This window comes from Takifugu rubripes, unplaced genomic scaffold (genome assembly GCF_901000725.2).
Source record: "Takifugu rubripes unplaced genomic scaffold, fTakRub1.2, whole genome shotgun sequence".
NCBI lineage: Eukaryota > Metazoa > Chordata > Actinopteri > Tetraodontiformes > Tetraodontidae > Takifugu > Takifugu rubripes.
In genome coordinates, this window is record NW_021821633.1 from 1287892 (window position 1) to 1312804 (window position 24913).

The 24913-nt window shown below is 47.4% G+C and overlaps 1 protein-coding gene and 1 long non-coding RNA gene across 2 annotated transcripts in view; both read left to right on the forward strand.

The window, feature by feature from the left end:
- col13a1 (collagen, type XIII, alpha 1) overlaps positions 1 to 24913 on the forward strand; it is a 167945-nt gene that overhangs the window by 42867 nt on the left and 100165 nt on the right. Inside the window, exon 4 of the mRNA XM_029831989.1 lies at positions 428 to 454. The gene's annotated coding sequence lies outside the window, so the exon portion shown is untranslated. The remainder of the gene's footprint in view (positions 1 to 427; positions 455 to 24913) is intronic.
- Positions 10424 to 19340, forward strand: LOC115248344 (uncharacterized). The gene is made up of 7 exons (XR_003887244.1): positions 10424 to 10450; positions 10565 to 10591; positions 12745 to 12771; positions 12858 to 12884; positions 13148 to 13174; positions 14165 to 14236; positions 19307 to 19340. It is a non-coding gene; the product is annotated as an uncharacterized lncRNA (long non-coding RNA).

The window sequence follows — 24913 nt, forward strand, 5'->3', positions numbered from 1 at the left end:
TAGCATTCCATCCATTTTCTAACAGTGGCTCTTGGACAAAGTGCTGCTTTGTCTTGGTTTCACTCAGTCCTAAAATAACCCTCAACCTTTTCTTTGGTTTCCTTCGTTCCTGGATGGAATTGAAAACAATTGTGTTCAACCTTTTTGTCCAGCAATCGTGATGAATGAGGCCAGTTAACATTAGCATAAACAGATTTGTAGCCTATGCTCTCCAAAATCTAACCTTTGCATGAGTTGTTGAAACTTTTCATTCTCTGAACAGCTATGATGCAGAGAATCAAACAAGACTTGACGCTCGTCCTCAGAGCAGAGCATGGGCTTCATTTATTTTAGCCTGGTTCAGTGGAGATAGCTTCCACAGGCAAAAAAAGGCACAAATCAATATTCCCTTGATGTTCCAATTTCTCCATTTTCTCCACTTTTTCAGGGTCCTCCTGGAAGACCAGGCTTTCCGGTAACTGTCTTTAGTCACTTTGAGTGTATCTAAATTTGCCTGAATTGCACGTGATAATATTCATTGCACTAATCTTTTCCACTAATCGTGTCTCTTTGCTCTACATTGTGGGGAAAGGGAGTAAAATTCATGTGAAGCTGATTCAGGCACCATCACAGAGATCAAGAAACCGATCATTTAGGCTATAAAATACTGCACGTGAAGTGGTTTAGAAGACGTGTTGGTGACCAGTGTCTCATCTTCAGAGCAAGACCTTCAATATATGGAGCTTTTCTGCAGGATCCTGTGGCTCTTTGGCTTGGTTGCAACTAACTGATCATTTTCATTCTCTAAGCCATCATCTGATTTTGTTTCCTTTGCTACAAAGACATGAATTATTCCAGGGTGGTGTGATTAGACATGTCAACCAGTGGAAAATCTAATCAGAGGTAGGAGGGTGTGGTTTTTAAAAGGGACTTTTTCAAATGAAAAAGTGTCTCATTCACAGGATGTGACAGTAGAAGGGGGGCCAGATCTAAAGTCTCCAACACAAACACACACACTGATGGTGGATGTGAGAAAATGACAAAACCCAGCAGAGAAAGTGGTTCCCAGAAGCATGTTTGAAGTTTGTGCTGAGCCAGTTCGAGGGTCTAAGGAGGGAGGGGGTCCCAACTGGACAGGTTTGGACTCTCCCCACACAAACACTGTTGTGATCATAAATGTGATTTGATTCTGATCCTTATGCACTTTTATGACATAGTCAGCGATTCTTCAGCCTCATTAGAAATTTAGGGCAACAAAAGAAACTTTGTTCGATATCTTACGTGAAACGTGGTCATAGGTGCATCGTGTTAGAAGCAATGCTGCTCATACTTTCTCTCAGATTTGGTTAGGTTAGGTTAGAGGTTAGAGCTGATGTTCCAACAGGGAGGTTTTTTCTGCCCTGCACCTATTCATTGAAGCAAAACTTGACCTTATAATAATGCAGCCAGTTAAAGAGCCAATGACTTTCACAGTGAAAACCTGGATTTTGGACTGGGGAAAGGCCAAGGCCTCGGGTCCTACACACCTTGTGAGGAGACAGATCCACACAGTACAACATCTGGACATCATTTGGCACCAGACGAGGTCCAGATAATCAGCAGTCTGCTGAGCATTGGCGTGAATAATCGTTCAGATGTCCAAACCAGGCTACAGAGCGCAGCAATTACCAGCGTTCTGTCTCTCACTTTTGTGCTAAATATCAGCTGAATGAGGTTTTAAAGGAACAGCCAATTTGTCCTGGGATTTAAAAAAGAACTGCTTTCCTGAAGGGTGTTGTTTAAAGGGGACTGCTAGTAATTACATTAGTCACTACGTCAGCCCATGCTGGGGCTGACATCACCATGGCCTCACTCCAAACCTTGTTTAAATCAGGACCTTGGATAGATCTTCATCAGTCTGAATGGGAGCTTGATAGAACATAGACCAGGTGTGAAGATCACACAGAGAAGGACTGTATTCACTCACACAGAGGCAGGCAGACAGGTCGGTAGGCAGGCAGGCAGACAGGTCGGTAGGCAGGCAGGCAGACAGGTCGGTAGCAGGCAGGCAGACAGGTCGAGCAGGCAGGGCCCCCAGACAGGCAGGCAGGCAGGCAGGCAGGCAGACAGGTCGGTAGGCAGGCAGGCAGGCCCCCAGACAGGCAGGCAGCAGACAGGCAGAGAGACAGACAAGCAGGAGTTTTGGTGGCAAAGGCTCCTTTGGTCTCATGGACTGTGGTCTCTGGTCTCATGGACTGTGTCTCTGGTCTCATGGACTGTGTCTCTGGTCTCATGGACTGTGTCTCTGGTTTCATGGACTGTGTCTCATGGTCTCATGGACTGTGTCTCTCTGGTCTCATGGACTGCGTCTCTTTGGTCTCATGGACTGCGTCTCTTTGGTGTCATGCACTGTGTCTCTTTGGTCTCATGGACTGTGTCTCTCTGGCTCATGGACTGTGTCTCTGGTCTCATGGACTGTGTCTCTGGTCTCATGGACTGGTGCTCTCTGGTCTCATGGACTGTGTCTCTGGTCTCATGGACTGTGTCTCTGGTCTCATGGACTGTGTCTCTCTGGTCTCATGGACTGTGTCTCTCTGGTCTCATGGACTGTGTCTCTCTGGTCTCATGGACTGGTCTCTGGTCTCATGGACTGTGTCTCTGGTCTCATGGACTGTGTCTCTGGTCTCACCACTCTGCATGGATCACTAACCAAGCCTCCTAATTTTATTAGGGCTACAAAGCCATTTTCGGAGCATTCCATTTGTCCCACATTCCTTAACGCGTGTGTAACGGCTGTGAGTGATCGTGATTTCACTATTGTATAAATGATGTCAGAGGGTGGTTCAAGCTGTAGCGTTCAACATGTCAGGCATCCCACCACAGTCTTGAGCTATCCTGTAACACTCCTGTTCCTTTAAATGTGTATTGGTGAATAGGCTGACAAAGAAGTATGGGAATTCTGGAGAATGGTGAGTCCCTTGGATTTGTGTCTTGAGTATCATAAATATGGATTTTGATGTTCATGTTGTCAAAGACATCAGAAAGTCATCAGATCTAAGAGGTAAAGAGTTGAATGAAAATGAAATGTCATGTAGTGATTTTTATTAGCCATGTGCATCAGGTTGTGTTTGAGGGTTCAGAGCAGTTTTGGCACCTTAGAGCGGAGCTGCATGAATTTGACTTTTGTTCTGTTTTCACACTATATTTCACAACTGTTGGCACATTAAACCGACTCTGCGTTACTAATAAAGCTCTACTTAAAAAAGCTAAAATAGTTATTTGTTTCATGGTAAATAGTTGAAGAACACCTTCAGATTTTTGTCCAATGGTGCAAAGGTACCTAGAGCAGGTTCAATGTGGGGACAGTTTTGGGTGCCACTACTGCTCTAGTTTGTGTTGTGACTAATATCACCACTACGCCGGACGTGCCTACACTTCATAGGAATTGGAGTCCAACCTTTTGTGCATGAGACTGGGTTTATTTTTATCAGAGGGACAGTAAGTCTCACCTCTGTGTCATGTAAATGATGCAAAGAAAATGCAGAGCTTCTGTTTCAGACATTTCAATGCTAATGATTGTAGCAACTCATTAGCGGCAGAGATCTCTTTTATAGCATTAAATATTGATCCCCCTGAGCTAAAACCTGAAAGGCCAACAATATGTTTATGGGTTTTTAAACAAAATGCAGATTGGTAGCTTGGGCTGTTGAGGGCTGGGCTGAGAAGGGGGGGTGGGGTTCTTGGTTCAAGAGGACATGGGTGTTCTGGTAGTCAGGGGAGGTGCGAGAGGTACCCTTGAGCAAGGTACCAAACCCACAATTGCTCACATAGGGCCCCGCGATGAGCTGGCGACTCCTCCAGGGTGTACCCTTCCATCGCCCGCATGCCCCTGGGATCGGCTCCGCGCCCTCCCCGTGACCCTGAAAGGGGTAAAGCGATCAAGAAAATGAACAAGGGGGAAAAAGCAACAAAATGCTTGATTGGAAAACTAGTTAAACTTGTTGATCAGGTTCTAGGTTAGAAGACAATAGCTGTCTTCAGCCTAAAGACTTTCATGAATTCATCAGGCTTTAGAAGGAGCATTTAAACGATTGTGCATGCTGAGCTGTTGGAGGTCAGCTGCCATGTATGGTAACAGCTACCTGTCCTCAAAAGCACTTGTGAAGTAGCTCGTTGATGATTGTGGAAGGGTGCAAACAAACATTGTCCTGCTTAGAGGGTGTTACACATGTGAACTTACACTCGTACGGCCATCTGATTTACATAATGTTCACCTCCCCGTCATCTGTCCCTCATCACTGGTCCCGAGGTAGCGGCATGCTCTGAACCCTGTCCTTGTCTCTTACATTGGTTCCTCTCTCTCCTTCACACCTCTTTGCATGTGACTGTGTCTGATGTGATTCATCGCAGGGCTTAAAAGGACAAGCAGGGGACAAGGTAAGTTTAGGCCTACATACCATCATTACCAGAACATGAACTTATGAACTTAGAACACTACTTATCAGGCTCCTTTTTTCTCCTCGGTAAATCAAGTGTTATTTTATTAGGACATCTTTAAGCATCGTGTTTTGGATCAACAGGTTTCTTTAAACCCTGTTGCACATTGCAGCCCTTTAGACAAGTCTTCTATTATTGACAGTTCCCCTTCTTCAGAGCCAGGCATTGGTCCATCCAGCTGAAGTCCTTGCAGGCTCTTCATCCTGCCACATTTATGTTCTCGTCACATCATGTTTTACAGCAGACAAACCGATCATTCGTTTGCAGCCCTTCGTGTGTTTTCCAGACCAAATACGTGTTGAACATTAGCATAGATGGGTAGTTTCGCACCAAGGGATCATGTACTGAGGCGGATAACTGTTGAGACACAGGAAGAATATTCTTTTGGTCATAAAGTGCTTTTACCAAACAGGACAGGGGGCAAACAGTGTAAATAGTTCTGCCCCCCCCCCCCATCCGGAGTCCTTTTTATTCTTAGATTTTGCAGAGCACGGGGGGACAAAGGGACGTTGGGTTTGTAAAACCAAATTCAACGTAAAAAAAATGTGATTGTAAGTGGGCTCAAACAAGCGGACATTCAGATGTGAAGTCACGGCGTTCGACATCATGTGTGTGTTCTGGCAGGAGTGTTGCCTTGTTACACCTTTACAAACACAGTAACACAATCTGAACACGTGTTTGTGGATTTTCACTTGTCTAATGCCATGTTTAGTAAAAGTGAAAACTAACTCAAATGCTATTAAGCTACTTCCCCTGACTAAACGACCCCCCGCCACTGAGTAACACACAGTATCTGTCCCCAAACTGGCAGTGAGACCATAAAGGTTAGCTCATAAAGTAGCCCTTGTTCAGAAATATTTAGAACCACTTGTCCATGATGGACAAGGCAAGGCGTGGTATTGGTCTGTGGTGCCAAAGCACCCATTTAGGGAACGTGCTCGAACCTGAGTTGGGCCAGACAGACCCTGTGGTATCCTGGACTGTAGGGGGAAGTAGGGGGTCAAAGGGCATCAACAGTTCTGCTTTAATGTGAAAACGGTTCTTTTGGAAAACGGTTCTCACTGGTTCCACTTCACTGCTGAGATTTGAGTGTAAAAAATCTATATTTCTGAAAATGAAGGTCTCATTTTTTAAGGAAACCTTCAAGCAAATATTGTGCGTTGAGTTTTGATGATTTTTGAATCCATCTGTGTGGAACACCTACATATTGTTGGGGATATCCACTCCAGAAGCAAAGTTAGTAGGAAGCAAACAGAATCTTTCTCAGCAACCCTTAATTACTCGATAACAAGGACATGAACAATATTTAACGGTAATGAACATGAACGGTATTTAACATTGTTGCTATATATTCATTTTAGTTTTGGTTCCTTCTGGAACTGGAAGGTAGCTATGGGGTGCTTTTTCATTTAGTAGTGAAATGAGATCTCTCCTGCATTTATTATCAGTTTCTATCTGTCATTAATTCTGTCTGTCCTTCTGTCTCCAGGGAGCACCAGGTGAGCCAAGGTCTGTCCATCATTGGACCAAGAGGCCCCCCTGTAAGGTCATTTCCCTCTTTCAGATTCACATTTCCTTTATTTGTCCCACACGGGGAAATTTACAGCGCAACAGCAGCAGCAAAAGAAAAAGTAAAATAAAATAATAAATAAAATTTGGTGTAAGATATCAGAAAAAGGATGTGTGTATATATATATATATACACACACAATAATCCAAGATAAATGGATAATTGGCCCTTGTATACCTGTACGTGGTACAGAGGCTGTATACAATATACACATGGATATACATATCAATACAATATACATATCAAAATATATAATATTCAGATTGTGCTAGCGGGCATTATGTTTATTGTGCAGTCTGACAGCAGCCGGCAGGAAAAATCTGCGATACCTCTCCTTCACCCAGCGAGGGTGGAGCAGCCGCTCCCTGAAGGAGCTGCCCAGTGCTGCCAGGGTGTCCTGTAGGGGGGGTGTCCTGTATGTGTTGTTCAACATGGATGACAGCTTAGCCATCATCCTCCCGTTTCCCACCACCTCCACCGAGTCCAGGGGACATCCCAGGACTCTTCATTAGAAATACCATCCTGCATCACATTGGATTCAATAATTGCTTAGGGTTAGAGGGTTAGGGGGGTTAGGGTTAGAGGGTTAGGGTTAGAGGGTTAGAACGGTTAGGGTAGAGGGTTAGGGGGTTAGGGTTAGAGGGTTAGGGTTAGAGGGTTAGCGTAGAGGGTTAGAGGGTTAGGGTTAGAGGGTTAGGGTTAGAGGGTTAGGGGGTTAGGGTTAGAGGGTTAGACGGTTAGAGGGTTAGGGTTAGGGTTAGAGGGTTAGAGGGTTAGGGTTAGAGGGTTTAGGGGGGTTAGGGTTAGAGGGTTAGACGGTTAGGGTGAGAGGGTTAGAGGGTTAGCGTTAGAGGGTTAGAGGGTTAGGGGTTAGAGGTGTAGAGGGTTAGGGTTAGAGGGTTAGGGTTAGAGGGTTAGAGGGTTAGGGTTAGACGGATAGAGGGTTAGGGTTAGAGGGTTAGGGTTAAAGGGTTAGGGTTAGAGGGTTAGGGGGGTTAGGGTTAGAGGGTTAGGGTTAGACGGTTAGAGGGTTAAGGTTAGAGGGTTAGGGTTAGAGGGTTAGGGGGTTAGGGTTAGAGGGTTAGACGGTTAGGGTTAGACGGATAGAGGGTTAGGGTTATAGGGTTATAGGGTTAGAGGGTTAGGGTTAAAGGGTTAGGGTTAGAGGGTTAGGGTTATAGGGTTAGAGGGTTAGCGGTTTTAGGGTTAGGGTTAGAGGGTTAGGGGGTTAGGGTGTGAGGGTTAGAGGGTTAGGGGGGTTAGGGTTAGGGTTAGAGGCTTAGAGGGTTAGGGTTAGAGGGTTAGGGGGTTAGGGTTAGAGGGTTAGGGGGTTGGGTTAGAGGGTTAGGGGGTTAGGGTTAGAGGGTTAGGGTTAGCGGTTAGACGGTTAGGGTTAGACGGTTAGAGGGTTAGGGTTAAATAGCGGGATAAATAAAGTTTTCTGAATTTGAATGAACATTTATGACCACCAGGGGGGCACTCGAGTAGCACGGGAGTAGACAGGTTGAAGAGATGCTGTAACGCGGCGAGGAGTTGAATCGTTTTGAACAGTCTTTTTGTGATTCATATCACACCCTCGTCATGGATAACGCACAAAGAAATGCTGACGATGCAGCTTTTAGCTTCAAGGCTAATGACCAACAGCTGCTCGGCTGGTTATTTTTTTAACCGGCATGTTACTGTAATGTCATTTCAGCAATGAAACATTTTCAAATCGTCTTTCTGTGGACCATAAAGACCTCATGTGTCAAAGTGGCCACCTTATAGTCAGGTGCGCTCTATAGTGTGGAATTCACAGCAATCTGAGAGAAGTAAATGTTCATAATTAAGCTTATAATTATACAAACATAACGTGAGGCCTGTAGTCATGTGGTCCAGGGATGGAGGCTCTCCTTAGGACTGAGGAGGACACAACAGGGGACAAACTGGAAGATCATTTTTGTTGGATATATAATATGCTTCTCATTACTGGACGAAGCAGGCAGAAGCTCCTCAAACAGGAGGGGGGGGGGGTTGATCATTCTAGTTCATCATAAATGTTCGTTGGTGGACTCCAAGAGATCCGAGTTTCCTTCCCAATTTTAGCTGCAGCAAAAACACAAAGTTTGACTATAACTGCAATTTCTTCTCAGGGACAACCTGGAACCAGAGGATTCCCAGGCTTTCCTGTAAGTATCATTTCTCTTGTTGTATTTCATCCTCATTTTAAAAGTTCTTATTTAAAAAAAGTGTACAAATATTTTACATTTCACTGAAGTCAAGGAATAGAAAATAACAGGTGGAAACAAATGATTCATTCTTCATTCATGTTCAAATTGTAACCTCAGAAGTTCTTTGTGTTGCTCAAATGTTAAAGACTCCACCCTAACTGATGGTATGAACAAAGATTCTTTACTCAGCTCCTTAGTTACCAATATTTTATCTTCAATTCACTTTTCTTTCACAGCCACCCTTAGCGTTTCTTTCAGCTTTTCATCTGTGATTTCAATTCCAAAGTGCTCAGCAATTTTCAAAAGTTGATCTTTGGTACATTGGTCAAACAACTCCTCAGTGGGAGACTGAATAAACTCCTCCACCAAAGAAGCCAGTTCAGATAGGAACAGAGGAGGTGGAGGGCGTGCAGACCTACAAATATCTTGGGCTGTGGCTGGACAACAGGCTGGACTGGACAAGCAACACGAGACAGCTGTACAAGAAGACCCAGAGCAGGATGTACTTCCTGAGGAGACTCAGATCTTCAACATCTGCAGGAAACTCCTCTGGATGTTCTACCAGTCTGTGGTCGCCAGCGTCCTGTCCTACGCTGTGGTGTGCTGGGGGGGAGTGTGACAAAAGCGGACCTCTCCAGGCTGGAGAAGCTGATCAGGCGGGCCAGCTCGGTGGTGGGGATGAAGCTGGAACCTCTGGTGACAGTGGCAGAGAGGAGAACTATTGACAAGCTGCGGAGCATCATGGACAATGTCCGCCACCCTCTGCACACTGTCATCCACAGCCAGAGAAGCCTGATCAGCCAGAGGAGCCTGATCAGCCAGAGGAGCCTGATCAGCCAGAGGAGCCTGATCAGCCAGAGGAGCCTGATGAGCCAGAGGAGCCTGATCAGCCAGAGGCTGCGCCTCCCCAGGTTCAGGACCAACAGACTGGGGAACTCATTCATCCCCCGAGCCATCAGGCTGTTCAACTCCTCACTGGGGGGGAGGAGGGCCAACAGGAGAACTGGAACAACACTGCAATAACATAATACTGGGACATCCATTCATTCAGTTCATCCATTCATTCAGTTCATTTATTTACATTTCTACAGTTTTATATTTTATATTTATATTCTATTTTTAATTTATTCTATTTTATTTCTTATTTTATTCTATTTTTATTATCTTAATAGGTATGGTGGTGGGTAATTTTGTACAGTGCTGTACGTTTTTTTGGAGATGCTAATTTCCCTGATGGACACCCCCTAAAGGGATCAATGAAGTACTCTGAATCTGAATCTGAATCTGAAAAGCCATACTCCAGTTGTACCTCCAAACAAGAGTCATCAACCCCTCTACCACAGACTGGAAAAATCTTCCTAACTAAGCTCAACCCTAGTCTTCAGGCAGTTACCGGTGAGAGGCTTTTAATCACAGAACCCAGTGGGGCTGGAAAGCACCTGCTATGCAGCCACTTCCAGGGAACCCCTGGACGTGAACCTAAGCATATAGCTCTACTCACTTCACCACCACAGGTTCCCTACACAGAACCCATGGGATAAACCTACCAGGGGGTGAGACTCCAAAAACACCTACCCAGAAAAACTCACCGGTCTTCTGAAAAATTTGAACACAAAAACTTAATCAAAACTAAGCACTGACACCATCACCCAAAGTGTATTCCTCCCTCTAAATCAAATCCTTTCCCTAGTCGATTGGACGAGCCCCCATTTTGTCATGAACCACCTCAGGGCTCAGACAAATTAGGGAGAAGACACGTGATGGATTTTAGAAAAAAGGGAATTTACTGATTGATCATGCAAAACAACAAACCAAAGCAGAACACCCAAGCAGTCCTGGAGGGAGCCAAGCAAGAGCCTGACTGCCCAGACTGTGGAGCATTTATAGCCCTCACAGCTGATCAGTCCAGGTGAGCTGGATCGCCCCTTAGCAGCACTTGGCCCCCCCACTGCCTGCAGAAGGGAGGAGGGCAACAGGCAGGAGAGGCAGGCAGAGAGACACAGCCAGGGTCGTCACACTAGAACCAACAGTTTTGATTTTAAAATAATGATAAATGTGTCTTGTTTTCCTTCTGAATAACCTGAATGGGTTCAATCTCTAGACTTGATGTAACGTCACACTTTGTGCTCCTCATTGTTCCTTTAATATTTGAAGAGGTTTCATTCATGCTTCTCTTCCTTTATTCCAGGGTCCAATTGGGTTGGATGGGAAACCGGTGAGTTTATTGGTTTCTTTTAAAATATGAAATAATATAATTCATCAACTTGTTGTCTTGGTTTGATCATATTTGTTAAGAGAAGTTGTGCTTACTATGATCTTTTTCACACAGGGTCACAATGGAGCCAAGGGAGACGTGGTGAGAGTTTCAGTTTGCATACACAGATTTAGAGTAGCATAGCTATTAGTAGCATAGCTATCAGTAGCATAGCTATCAGCATCACCACCTGTTGTGTTAGACCTGCCTGACAATATACACTGATATACATTGTGGGGATGGTTCACAGTACCTTCAGAAACCCACATACACAGGCCAGAGATAGCATGATTAACAGGCCAAGCGTGAGTGTTCCTGGTCCTGGCTCTTCCTGGTCTGCAGAGGTCAGTATCTAGTGGGCAGTGGTGACCCCGTGAGGGTCGTGGTGACCCCATGAGGGTCGTGGTGACCCCGTGAGGGTCGTGGTGACCCCGTGAGGGTCGTTGCGGCTCAGTCCAACAGGCCACCTGCTGTAGCTCAGACTGCTGAAGAACTTCATGCTGGTTCTGACAGCATGGTGTCAGCATAGCTCAGTTTGTTGCCTAGAGGACCAGTCAACGGATCAGTGGTGATCATGTCCCACCTCCAAAAGGGCTAAGTTGAGCATCAGAACTGAACCACAGACAATGGAAGGGAACAGCCTGGTCCAATTAATCCGTCTGCTCTTACATCACGTCAAAGACCGGGTGCTTGTGTGGCACTTATCTGTGGAACACACAACACTGCAATGCACCATGGGAAGAAGGGCTGGCTTTGGCAGGAACATGGAGGACTGACAATCATGTCCCATGTTGCCTGATGGTGTCCCACCAGCTCCATCTCAGGGTGCTCTGGGCTGTCAGTACTGGGTGGACTGCTGGTGGTCCCACAGGGCCCTCTACTCAGCTTCTGGACTGCTGGTGTCCCACAGGGCCCTCTACTCATCTTATGGACTGCTGGTGTCCCACTGGGCCCTCTACTCAGCTTCTGACTGCTGGTGTCCCACAGGGCCCTCTACTCATCTTATGGACTGCTGGTGTCCCACAGGGCCCTCTGCTCAGCTTATGGACTGCTGGTGTCCCACTGGGCCCTCTACTCTGCTCAGCTTCTGGACTGCTGGTGTCCCACGGGCCCTCTACTCAGCTTCTGGACTGCTGGTGTCCCACTGGGCCCTCTACTCAGCTTCTGGACTGCTGGTGTCCCACAGGGCCCTCTACTCATCTTATGGACTGCTGGTGTCCCACTGGGCCCTCTGCTCAGCTTATGGACTGCTGGTGTCCCACTGGGCCCTCTACTCTGCTTCTGGACTGCTGGTGTCCACAGGGCCCTCTACTCAGCTTCTGGACTGCTGGTGTCCCCAGCTGGGGCCCTCTGCTCAGCTTATGGACTGCTGGTGTCCCACTGGGCCCTCTACTCTGCTTCTGGACTGCTGTGTCCACTGGGCCCTCTGCTCAGCTATGACTGCTGGTGTCCCACTGGGCCCTCTACTCAACTTCTGGACTGCTGGTGTCCCACAGGGGCTCTCTACTCATCTTATGGACTGCTGGTGTCCCACTGGGCCCTCTACTCTGCTTCTGGACTGCTGGTGTCCCACAGGGCCCTCTACTCATCTTATGGACTGCTGGTGTCCCACTGGGCCCTCTGCTCAGCTTCTGGACTGCTGGTGTCCCACTGGGCCCTCTACTCAGCTTCTGGACTGCTGGTGTCCCACAGGGCCCTCTACTCAGCTTCTGGACTGCTGGTGTCCCACAGGGCCCTCTACTCTGCTTCTGGACTGCTGGTGTCCCACTGGGCCCTCTACTCATCTTATGGGACTGCTGGGGTCCCACAGGGCCCTCTACTCTGCTTCTGGACTGCTGGTGTCCCACTGGGCCCTCTACTCATCTTATGGACTGCTGGTGTCCCACTGGGCCCTCTACTCATCTTATGGACTGCTGGTGTCCCACTGGGCCCTCTACTCATCTTATGGACTGCTGGTGTCCCACAGGGCCCTCTACTCTGCTTCTGGACTGCTGGTGTCCCACAGGGCCTCTACTCTGCTTATGGACTGCTGGTGTCCACTGGGCCCTTTGCTCAGCTTCTGGATCAGTTCCTGAGCTCTGACAGCTCCAGAAGCCCCTCACACACTGACTGGATGTCAGCCTGAGTGTCAGTGTCGGTAGTTTGAGGAGACTCTTGTAACTGTTGACATATTGTCACTAATTTGGATGGTTCCATCGATGAATGGTCAACCACTAAACCATCACAGCATCTAATTACTGGTGTGTTCCATTTAGGGTGAGCGAGGCCCTAAAGGACTCCCAGTAAGTTCCTGAAACTTGAGATTGTGATTACAGCCTGCATCTTTGTGAGATGTCTGCATCACCACTGGGCTTCTTTTGCCTTCTAGGGGGAACCTGGACCCAAGGGGGAGAAGGTGAGACATGAGGCTATCACCCAGAGGGCTAAGGCTAAGGCTAAGGCTAAGGCTAAGGCTAAGGCTAAGGCTATCCCATAGTGCCTCTGCACTGTAGACGTATCACATAATGTGAGACCCACGTTTAACCCACAAGTCAAATGATCATATTTAAAATGTCTAAACAGCTCTTTCATTCCAGAAACATTGTGATGCTAACCCCCCCCCCCCCCCCCCCCCAAGCAAAAAACAGGTTCCTTTTTATTTTTGTCTTCTTTCTCCAGGGAATATGTGGAGACTATACACACAGGGTAAGAAACACACACACACCACACACACACTAAGTTCTACCAGTTTCTCAGGAACATGAATTTTATCTAAATCCGATGGCATCATTGAATCATTGATCATATACCATAATATTGATCATTGAATCATTGATCATATACTATAATATTGATCATTGAATCATTGAATCAGTGCTGTGATCTTTGGGCAGAACCTTTCACAGATCCAAATGTAAGATGCACCCAGCGATGCTGGAGGTCAGCAGACCACTGCTGGTGGTGTGACCAGCAGGTTTTAGGGTTTGGCCAGTTGGGAGCATGTAAGGCGTCTCCCACTGGGCCTCTGGAGGTGATAAGAGGTTCCCGGGGGCCGGACCCCCAACAAGCACAAGTGGCAATTGAAGGAAGAAACCTTGAGCAGGACCCCCTGCTGATAGCAGGCTGAGAGAGAGGGAGGAGAATGTGGGAGGGACAGGAAGAAAGAGACAGAAAATCAAGTCTCAAGGTGCAAAATAAGTGTCTTTATTTGATAAGGAACCAGTGTTGTTGAAGCTAAGGAACCGTTTCCAGCGTTGTGGAAGCTCAGCCGGCTTTGATTTGGAAGCCTTCTTGTCCCACCAGTGTGACTCCATTTTAATGTCTTCAGCAGTTAGCGTATAAGCTCAGGGTGGAGCACACCCGCTGACCATTGGTGGAGATAAAAGCTTTGATCAGCCATGTCTGGAACATATTCTTGCATTTCAGTGGAATATGTACGGTAATAATTCAACAATTCGATTCTTTCCATCAATGCCATAAATGCCCACTGAGCCTCCCGGGGCCTTAAGGCCGCTTCCAAAGGTGGATTCATTTCAAGGACTTGGTAAATGACGCCCCCACCACATAAAGTCTACATTTTCTAACCGTCCTGTCGCTGACTGAAAGGAGCAGCTTCTTTTTGTAATCAAATCGTTGGACATGGACCCCGGACTTGTGAGCAGCACTAACTGAGACGAGCTCTTCCCTGGTGTGCAGGGCCTCTTTGTGCAGGATCTGCCCCTGAAAACCCTGGCTGCCTTGCGCTCCAGTCAGGCTCTGACGTTGAAGGTTTGTGGGTGCCTAAAAACACCCGGTCGAGAACCCAGCAGGGGTGTCAGCAAGTCACTGCCGCAAAGAGAGGTCCTGGCCTGTCCGAGCCCCAACACCTCTGTCCCAGTCCCAACAAAGACCGTCTGACGTTCTGATGCTAAAATCCCAAAAGCTAGCTGGCAACAAGGAGGGACGTGCAGCACACTTGCCAACTTTGACTGTCCTGACTTATATTGACCAATACACATTGTATATATTTCCATGATATAGATGAGCTTACAATGGCTATTATAAAGACTTTATTAGACTTAATTATCCATTAAATGGACTTTTAAATGCAAGTCGGAAGGGTTTTACTTCCAACGGCCCTATTTGACATCGTACATATCTACATTATACAATATATGGAAATATATATACTATGTGCAAAGGAGTTAGGGACCAGGGCTCATGTCTGTCAGTTAGGGACCAGGGCTCATGTCTGTCAGTGAGGGACCAGGGCTCATGTCTGTCAGTGAGGGACCAGGGGCTCATGTCTGTCAGTTAGGGACCAGGGCTCATGTCTGTCAGTTAGGGACCAGGGCTCATGTCTCTCAGTGAGGGACCAGGGCTCATGTCTGTCAGTGAGGGACCAGGCTCATGTCTGTCAGTGAGGGACCAGGGCTCATGTCTGTCAGTGAGGGACCAGGCTCATGTCTGTCAGTGAGGGACCAGGGCTCATGTCTGTCAGTGAGGGACCAGGGCGCATGTCTGTCAGTTAGGGACCAGGGCTCATGTCTGTCAGTGAGGGACCAGGGCTCATGTCTCTCAGTGAGGGACCAGGGCTCATGTCTGTCAGTGAGGGACCAGGGCTCATGTCTGTCAGTTAGGGACCAGGGCTCATGTCTGTCAGTGAGGGACCAGGGCTCATGTCTCTCAGTGAGGGGACCAGGGCTCATGTCTGTCAGTGAGGGACCAGGGCTCATGTCTGTCAGTTAGGGACCAGGGCCTCATGTCTGTCAGTGAGGACCAGGGCTCATGTCTGTCAGTTAGGGACCAGGGCTCATGTCTGTCATTAGGGACCAGGCTCATGTCTGTCAGTGAGGGACCAGCTAGGACCAGTTAGGGACCAGTTAGGGACCAGTGAGGGAACCAGTGAGGGACCAGTTAGGGACCAGTGAGGGACCAGTGAGGGACCAGTTAGGACCAGCTAGGGAACCAGTGAGGGACCAGTTAGGGACCAGTGAGGGACCAGCTAGGGACCAGTGAGGGACCAGTTAGGGACCAGTGAGGGACCAGCTAGGGACCAGTGAGGGACCAGTGAGGGACCAGTGAGGGACCAGTGAGGGACCAGTGAGGGACCAGCTAGGGACCAGTGAGGGGACCAGTGAGGGACCAGTGAGGGACCAGTTAGGGACCAGTCCATGGGACCAGTCAGGGACCAGTGAGGGACCAGTTAGGGACCAGCTAGGGACCAGTGAGGGGACCAGCTAGGGACCATTGAGGGACCAGTGAGGGACCAGTTAGGGACCAGTTGAGGGACCAGCTGAGGGACCAGCTGAGGGACCAGCTGAGGGACCAGCTGAGGGAACAGCTGAGGGAACAGCTGAGGGACCAGCTGAGGGACCAGCTAGGGACGCAGTGAGTAGGGCCAGTTAGGGACCAGTGGGGACCAGTGAGGGACCAGCTAGGGGACCAGTGAGGGGGCCAGTTAGGGACCAGTGAGGGACCAGTGAGGGACCAGCTAGGGACCAGTTAGGGACCAGTGAGGGACCAGTGAGGGACCAGCGAGGGACCAGTGAGGGACCAGTTAGGGACCAGTGAGGGACCAGCGAGGGACCAGTGAGGGACCAGCGAGGGCATGAGGGACCAGTGAGGGACCACGATGAGCCAGTGAGGGACCCAGTTAGGGACCAGTTAGGGACCAGTGAGGGACCAGCTAGGGACCAGTGAGGGACCAGCTAGGGACCAGTGAGGGACCAGTTAGGGACCAGCTAGGGACCAGTGAGGGACCAGTTAGGGACCAGCTAGGGACCAGTGAGGGACCAGTTAGGGACCAGTGAGGGACCAGCTAGGGACAGATGAGGGACCAGCTAGGGACCAGTGAGGGGACCAGTTAGGGACCAGCTAGGGACCAGTGAGTGGACCAGCTAGGGACCAGTGAGGGACCAGTGAGGGACCAGTTAGGGACCAGTTAGGGACCAGTGAGGGACCAGCTAGGGACCAGTGAGGGACCAGTGAGGGACCAGCTAGGGACCAGCTAGGGACCAGCTAGGGACCAGTGAGGGACCAGTTAGGGACCAGCTAGGGACCAGTGAGGGACCAGCTAGGGACCAGTGAGGGACCAGTGAGGGACCAGTTAGGGACCAGTTAGGGACCAGTGAGGGACCAGCTAGGGACCAGTGAGGGACCAGTGAGGGACCAGCTAGGGACCAGTGAGGGACCAGTGAGGGACCAGTTAGGGACCAGTGAGGGACCAGTTAGGGACCAGCTAGGGACCAGTGAGGGACCAGCTAGGGACCAGTGAGGGACCAGTGAGGGACCAGCTAGGGACCAGTGAGGGACCAGTTAGGGACCAGCTAGGGACCAGTTAGGGACCAGTGAGGGACCAGCTAGGGACCAGTGAGGGACCAGTTAGGGACCAGTTAGGGACCAGCTAGGGACCAGCTAGGGACCAGTGAGGGACCAGTTAGGGACCAGGGCTCATGTCTAGCTCCCTAACCTGCATCGTGCTGCTCGTCCCAACAGAAGCGGCGTATTGTGCAGCCGTGTGTCGGACAGTTGGCCACAGTAAGTCTGACGTGTCCTCTTACTGTACCACTCTTTGTGGCAAGACTGGCACCCACCTCTGCTCCACTGCATTCTAGGGGCCTGATTTGAGCCTTCTGGGGGGGCATTGATGCACACAAGTCATTAACACGGTAGGTGTGAGCAACAGAATGGGGCAGGATGGATCGGAATGTTTCATTGTTATCATTTTAGAGTCAAACCATGCTGTGCATCAACCACCCCCCTGGGCTCCAGGCCCTTAGTCTGTTTTTCTGGTGCCTCTTTTTCATTCCAACCTTGTATCCTCTGCCTTCCCGTTTCCTTGCCTCTCACTCACATGTTCTATTTCTATTTTTCCTCCATATCCCCACTTTCTGCCTTCATTCTCCTGGTTTTTCCTTTCTCTGGCCTCCTGGTGACCTTTCCCGTGCTTTGTGACTGCCCATGTCAGATGTTGCCCATCACCGTGCGCAACATGCCCTCAATAAGCCCTCTAATCCTAAAACGCCTCAAGGTACAACCCTCTTTGCCCCCACAACAAACCTGTGGATGCCAACCGCTGCCACCCTCAACAACAACGGCCGAGCTTTTCTGCCACGCTGCTTAAATGCATCTATTGGCTGCTATAGCTAGCATTAGCACTTCGGTTGACGTTCTCATTGGGACCAACTGAGACACAGTATAAATGCTAAACATTCAGATTTAGGGTTGATTCCATCTGAAATATAGATAAATTCATTAAAAACAGAATTTCTCTAGCCCAAAATAATAGCTCCCTAACTTTAAATGTGTCAGCTTTCAAACTAGTTTGAACAACCCCGAGACACACACACACACACCCACACACACACCTGTTATTTTTATGTTTGGATTATCGGTCTCCCTCTCCTGGCAGTAATTTCTATTTTATAAATAATCTAGAATCATTTTTCCGATCATCATTTGTTATTTTATTATCATGGGAATTAATTCACTTTTAGTTCTTACATATTTCTGTAGAACACTGAATTAGTAAACTAGTTTTTCATCCAAATTAAATGCATATAGTGAAAGGTTAATTCTCCTGGGTGCTTTGACCACAGCGGCTAAACATGCTAAAACATGCTAAAACATTTGAAATGAATTCATGGTTGGCTTTGTTGGCATCTGCTGCGTTTTCTTTCCGTAACTGAAGTTGGATGCCTGCTCTGCTCCAGAACTCTGCTCAGATATCAGGGTTCAGCTGCCTCATATTCATTGCTGGGGTATAATGTGGTCAATTCATGGTGGAAAACAGGTTTTCCTTCTACATCGCCAGCATCTTGAAGTGCAATAATTGATCACCCTCTGGCATAAAGTATAAAAATCGGTTGGATTGTCTCCACTAGTTTTTACAAAAACAAAGATAAAGTATCCCAAAATGAAATGTGGTCATGAAGTTCACGTCAAACTTCCACGCATGTATCCACCTGACCATCTGAGCCTTTTCTACAATATCAAATAAATGAAATACCAACAGAATCTTTTTTTAAAGTTTGTTTTTTCTTTATTTTGGCTCATAATCACAAGAATAAGAGTGAAGTGATTGTGGCTTCTCCAGCATTCTGCCCCTAGAGGAGGCTCTGCCCTCTTTATGCTCGCTAAACTACATCTTCTTATCAGTAATTAGAATAAAAAGATCTGAAATATTGCTCACAGCTAATTAAGAGAAGCCCCGGGAATCTTTGTCAAAATTGATTTAAAATAATATAAAAACGAGTTGGACAGTCGGAGCCTCTGACAATCTGAAATACTGAAAAATAACCAAAAAATGAAGAATCGAGAGAATCATTCAAATACTTTTGTACCGAAGCCACATTTTGTGAATATGAAATTCATCTAATTCATCTCCATTACTGTAAGTGTCCCGGCTGCCCTCTCATTTACTGAGGTGATTGTTCCTCTCATACTGGTGCTCATCAGGCTCTGCAGCTTCTCTTAGTGTAGCCCCTCAACAGTATTAGCTAACACTTATAGATGGCACCATTCAACCACGGGAATCTAGCCACACGATCACTTAGGAGAGCAGTTGGTCCTTGCTAACCCCTGCTGCTAACCCTGCTGCTAACCCCTGCTGCTAACCCTTGCTGCTAACCCTTGCTGCTAACCCCTGCTGCTAACCCTTGCTGCTAACCCCTGCTGCTAACCCTTGCTGCTAACCCTTGCTGCTAACCCTGCTGCTAACCCTTGCGGCTAACCCCTGCTGCTAACCCCTGCTGCTAACCCCTTCTGCACGTCTTTGCGGTGTGCTTGTTGTGCTTAGCATGTTCAGTGTGGTGAGATCCACAGCAACATGGCTGGTTGTAACTCAAGGTCTTTCAGCAGGGTGAGCCTGGAGCACAAGGACCCCCAGGACTTCAGGGCCACCTGGACCCCCTGGAACCCCAGGTCTGAATGGAGCTAGCGGTTCACCTGTGAGTCCACTTTTTATCATGAAAATGTGAAAAGCAGGATCAATTTCACGAACATTACCTGCAACTCTGCCCTGTTAAAACAAATCTCATGACTATAACTGATGGTCCCTGAAGCAGAGGGACAAGGAACATTGCATGGGATATCACATGCTCGCGTGGCCTGCCCAGAAACCTCTCTGGTGATGTGTGTGAGGGCCGCTTGCACATAGAAATTCTTGTTGCCACAGTCGTTATTTAGTTTAGTCGCCACTCTTCAAAAACCGACTGCATGGCCAGATAGCCGAGCGTTGGACCTCATTTCTCTCCTTCATAGTCAGAACATTTCATCCCCTTTCAGTCAATTTAGTCAGTACAACACATATTATATGGGTTGGGTTAGGGTTAGGGATGGGTTAGGGTTAGGGTTAGGGTTAGGGATGGGTTAGGGTTAGGGTTGGGTTAGGGTTAGGGTTGGGTTAGGGTTAGGGTTAGGGTTAGGGTTAGGGATGGGTTAGGGTTAGGGTTGGGTTAGGGTTAGGGTTAGGGATGGGTTAGGGTTGGGTTAGGGTTAGGGATGGGTTAGGGTTAGGGATGGGTTAGGGTTGGGTTAGGGTGGGTTAGGGTTAGGGTTAGGGATGGGTTAGGGTTAGGGTTAGGGATGGGTAGGGTTAGGGTTAGGTTAGGGTTAGGATGGTTAGGGTTAGGGTTAGGATGGTTAGGGTTAGGGTTAGGGTTAGGGTAGGTGGGTAGGGTTAGGGTTAGAGGAACCATGACCCAGCGGGGGTGACAGAGGCTGAGAGGTGATCATGGTTTCTGGACCCCGGCAGCCTCGGTCTATAGCAGCACAGCTTAGATGTGACCTAATGATTAGATAATTATTTCTATATGATTATATATAATTATTATATAACCTAATGGTATTGACGACCCCCTAAGTATGATAATCTGTCTGTCTATGATAGTAACTGGAACTACAGAATTAGTAACAATAAGCTTTTTCAAAGAGGAAGGTTTGAAGTCTGATCTTAAAGTAGCGATGGAGTCAGCCTCCCGTACCTGGACAGGGAGCTGGTTCCATAGCAGGGCGGTCTGGACAGGGAGCTGGTTCCATAGCAGGGGGGCCTGGACAGGGAGCTGGTTCCATAGCAGGGGGGCCTGGACAGGGAGCTGGTTCCATAGCAGGGGGGCCTGGTAGCTAAATTCTCGGCCCCCCATTCTACTCCTAGAGACTCTGGGGACCACAAGTAGACCAGCATTCTGAGAGCGGAGCGGTCTATTGGGCTGGTAAGGTGTCACTAGCTCCTCCAGGTAGGATGGAGCTAGGCCTCTGAGGACCTTGTAGGTCAGGAGAAGGGTTTAAAAAATTATTCTAAATTTAACGGGCAGCCAATGAAGCGACGCCATTACAGGAGTCATGTGATCTCTGTGGTCAATACCTGATTGACACAGAGAGACTAGATGTTATGAGATACCATCTAGAGTGATCATGTGATCTAATCTGTCCCTGAGAGGTTCAGGACCAAACACCATGACCTCAGTTTTTCCTGGGTTAAGGAGGAGGACATTTGAAGACATCCAGACTTTATGTCTTTAAGACAGGTCTGGAGCTTCACTAACTTCTCTGTCTCCTCTGGTTTCATGGATAAATAAAGCTGAGTGTCATCAGCATAACAATGAACATTTATCCCATGCTGCCGAATAATGTTCCCTAAGGGAAGCATGTACAATGTGAAGAGGATTGGTCCAAGTACAGAACCTTGAGGAACCCCATGGCTAACCCTACTGTATGAGGAGGGAACTCCATGGCTAACCCTACTGTATGAGGAGGGAACTCCATGGCTAACCCTACTGTATGAGGAGGGAACACCATGGCTAACCCTACTGTATGAGGAGGGAACACCATGGACATGGGCAAACTGGTATCTATCAGATAAATATGATCTAACCAGTGTCTAGTGCTGTCCCTTTAATCCCAATCACATGTTCCAGTCTCTGTAACAGGATGCTGTGATCAACTGGATCAGCAGAAACCAGCATAGAGACAGTCCATGATTCCAATATCTGAGATCATTTTGACAATGCTGTGATCTAAAACCTGAATGAAACATCTCAACCAGCTTCTTCCTCTGCAAAATGATTCTCGATTGAGTGGTGTTGGGATGGAAGCTAAAGACACCATGGTAGATTTAGATCTTTGAATCAAAGATGAGCGATCATGGAAATATCAGGTTTTACCTGAGGATTCCACTCACGATTGCAGTGAGTATTTAGTGGAAAATAACGCAACTCTCTTTTCAATTTAGGGTAACCTGGTGAACCAGGAAAGCCGGGAAAAAGACTCAAGAGTAAGCTCATATCTGAGGTTTTATAGAGTTCCAAACCTTTTTCCATAAAGACACCTTTTTTTTTACATTAACCTGTTCCTTGTTCCTTCAGCTTTTACCAGGACTGAAGGTAAATGCATTTCCTCACGAGTCCATACAGTTATTTCAAATGACATTTAGGTTGAGACAAAAAGGCTCCATGAATCACGCCGAGGTCTGGTAAATCCTAATTTGATGTGAAGCTTCTGCCACATCAGTCTCACATAATTCCAATGTTTAATAATATTTTTCAAATTGCAACAAGAAGATACTCTTGTATTTCAAGATGACATGGCTCGCATATTACATGGTGTTTCACATTCAAATAAAATAAATGTGAAACGATAGAAAGAATGTGCTAACCCTAACCTTAACCCTAACCCCCTAACCCTAACCCTGACCCTGACCCTAACCACCTAACTCTAACCCTACCCTAACTCTAACCCAATGTTTTATCTGTGCAGGGTGAGCCAGGTGTTCCGGGACCAAGGTGAGATCATGTGTTATCCGGTAAACTTTGGAATGCATGTCACCATGCTAGCAGCTGATACATGAAGAAGCTGTTTGTTAGTTAGCCCAGTATATGAACACAATAGCAGGTCAGTAAGTCCAACCCTTTTAAATCAACAGCTGACAAATTTGTAACACGTCTGTTCTGGTCTCTGCAGGGTGATCGTGGGAATATCGGCCCATCTGGTCCTGAGGGCCAAAGGTACTGTTTGAACTTCTTATTTTCGGAGTGGCTCATCTCTCTTCAGGTCCTGAGAATCCAGTCTTCAAAGATTTTTTTCTTTCTTTCCATTAGCAAGACTTCAAAGGAGTTTAATTTTTTTAAAGATAGTTCTGCATTTCAGGGCCTTTAAACGTGGGCTGAGGTCAGGACATGGGGAGAGAAAAGGTCTTGAGTTTCACAACCTTTCTCGTAGCTCTTGTCCTTCTTTGTACTGCGGATGGGCCGGATGGTAAAAAGCAGAATTGAAAGCATGGTCAAGCAGTGTTAAAGCTTTCTTTAAAGCTACTACATTTTCTTGTCCTGGGGTTTTTGATCCTGAAATAAGCCATTTTTTTTTATTCTCTGCAATTTTGATCGGTAGAATGAAATAGACCTGAAAAACGAGCAATTTTCATTGAGAATGAGACACAGAAAAAGGTTCCTTTAGTTTAAAGCTTTTCTCCAGCTGTAGCTGATGGATGAACCTTGTTGCTTCTAGATGAGTGCCTTGTAAACTTCAAGTTTCTTCCATCTTACTTAGCTTTTAAAGATCAGGCCGAAGTTCGTCCCTCTTTCGTTGTTTATCAGTACATTCAATTACTGAATTTAATGGTCACAAGAAGATGGAGGGCCTATTTTGTAACTAGCAGAGCAGTTCCTTTCCAGGCTAATGGTAGCTATCTGTTTACAAGAATACCACTTCCTTCTAGTCTTCACACTTTGTGCGTGAGGGTCCTAATGTGGTGGCACACCTCCTCTTAGTTTAACGTTTATATGAAAAAGTACTTTGAGTGCTTGACTACACCTGAAACTAGGTCACAACAAACGACCTCCTTATTGGTTACCGTTGAATGCTTTAGAGCCAATCACTGCTCTCCTTCCACATGGCACCCATGATAGGAGGACCATAAGTCACCTCCAGAAATGTTCCTGATTCCTCTCTGCAGGATGTTGATGCTGCTGCTCTTGGTGTAACGTTTTCAGTGACTGTAGTAAATAACAAGCACTTTTATACAGTAATTAATGCATTATTACATCTATTTAACTCTTCCGATTTCCAGGATTGATCATCTGTTTTGAATATACGCAACAATTAACAAGGATATTTTGAAGCAAAAAAAGCAAGGGTTAGGGTTAGGGTTAGGGTTAGGGGGTTAGGGTTCGGGGGTTAGGGTTAGGGGTTAGAGTTAGGGGTTAGAGTTAGGGTTAGGATTAGAGTTAGGGTTAGGGTTAGGGGTTAGAGTTAGGGGTTAGGATTAGAGTTAGGGTTAGGGTTAGGGGTTAGAGTTAGGGGGTTAGGGTTAGTGTTAGGGGTTAGGGTTCGGGGGTTAGGGTTAGGGGTTAGAGTTAGGGGTTAGGATTAGGGTTAGGGGTTAGAGTTAGGGGGTTCGGGTTAGCGTTAGAGTTAGGGGGTTAGAGTTAGGGGTTAGGGTTCGGGTTAGAGTTAGGGGTTAGAGTTAGGGGTTAGGATTAGAGTTAGGGTTAGGGTTAGGGGTTAGAGTTAGGGGGTTAGGGTTAGTGTTAGGGGTTAGGGTTCGGGTTAGGGTTAGGGGTTAGAGTTAGGGGTTAGAGTTAGGGGTTAGGATTAAGGTTAGGGGTTAGAGTTAGGGGGTTCGGGTTAGAGTTAGGGTTAGGGTTAGGGGTTAGAGTTAGGGGGTTAGGGTTAGTGTTAGAGTTAGGGGGTTAGGGTTAGTGTTAGCGGTTAGGGGTTAGGGTTCGGGGTTAGGGTTAGGGGTTAGAGTTAGGGGTTAGAGTTAGGGGGGATTAGAGTTAGGGTTAGGGGTTAGATTTAGGGGGTTAGGGTTAGCGTTAGAGTTAGGGGGTTGAGTTAGGGGTTAGGGTTCGGGTTAGAGTTAGGGGTTAGGGTTAGGGGTTAGAGTTAGGGGGTTAGGGTTAGCGTTAGAGTTAGGGGGTTAGAGTTAGGGGTTAGGGTTCGGGTTAGAGTTAGGGGTTAGGGTTAGGGGTTAGAGTTAGGGGTTAGGGTTAGCGTTAGAGTTAGGGGTTAGAGTTAGGGGTTAAGGTTCGGGTTAGAGTTAGGGGTTAGGGTTAGGGTTAGAGTTAGGGGTTAGGGTTAGCGTTAGAGTTAGGGGGTTAGAGTTAGGGGTTAGGGTTAGGGTTAATGTTAGGGGTTAGGGTTAGAGGGTTAGGGTTAGAGGGTTAGGGATAGAGTTAGGGGGTTAGGGTTAGGGGGTTAGAGTTAGGGGTTAGGGTTAGGTGTTAGGGTTAGGATTAGGGTTAGAGTTAGGGGTTAGGGTTAGAGTTAGAGTTAGGGGTTAGGGTTAGAGTTAGGGTTAGGGGTTAGGTGTTAGGGTTAGGATTAGGATTAGGGTTAGAGTTAGGGGTTAGGGTTAGAGTTAGAGTTAGGGGTTAGGGTTAGGGGTTAGAGTTAGGGGGTTAGGGTTAGCGTTAGAGTTAGGGGGTTAGGGTTAGTGTTAGCGGTTAGGGGTTAGGGTTCGGGGGT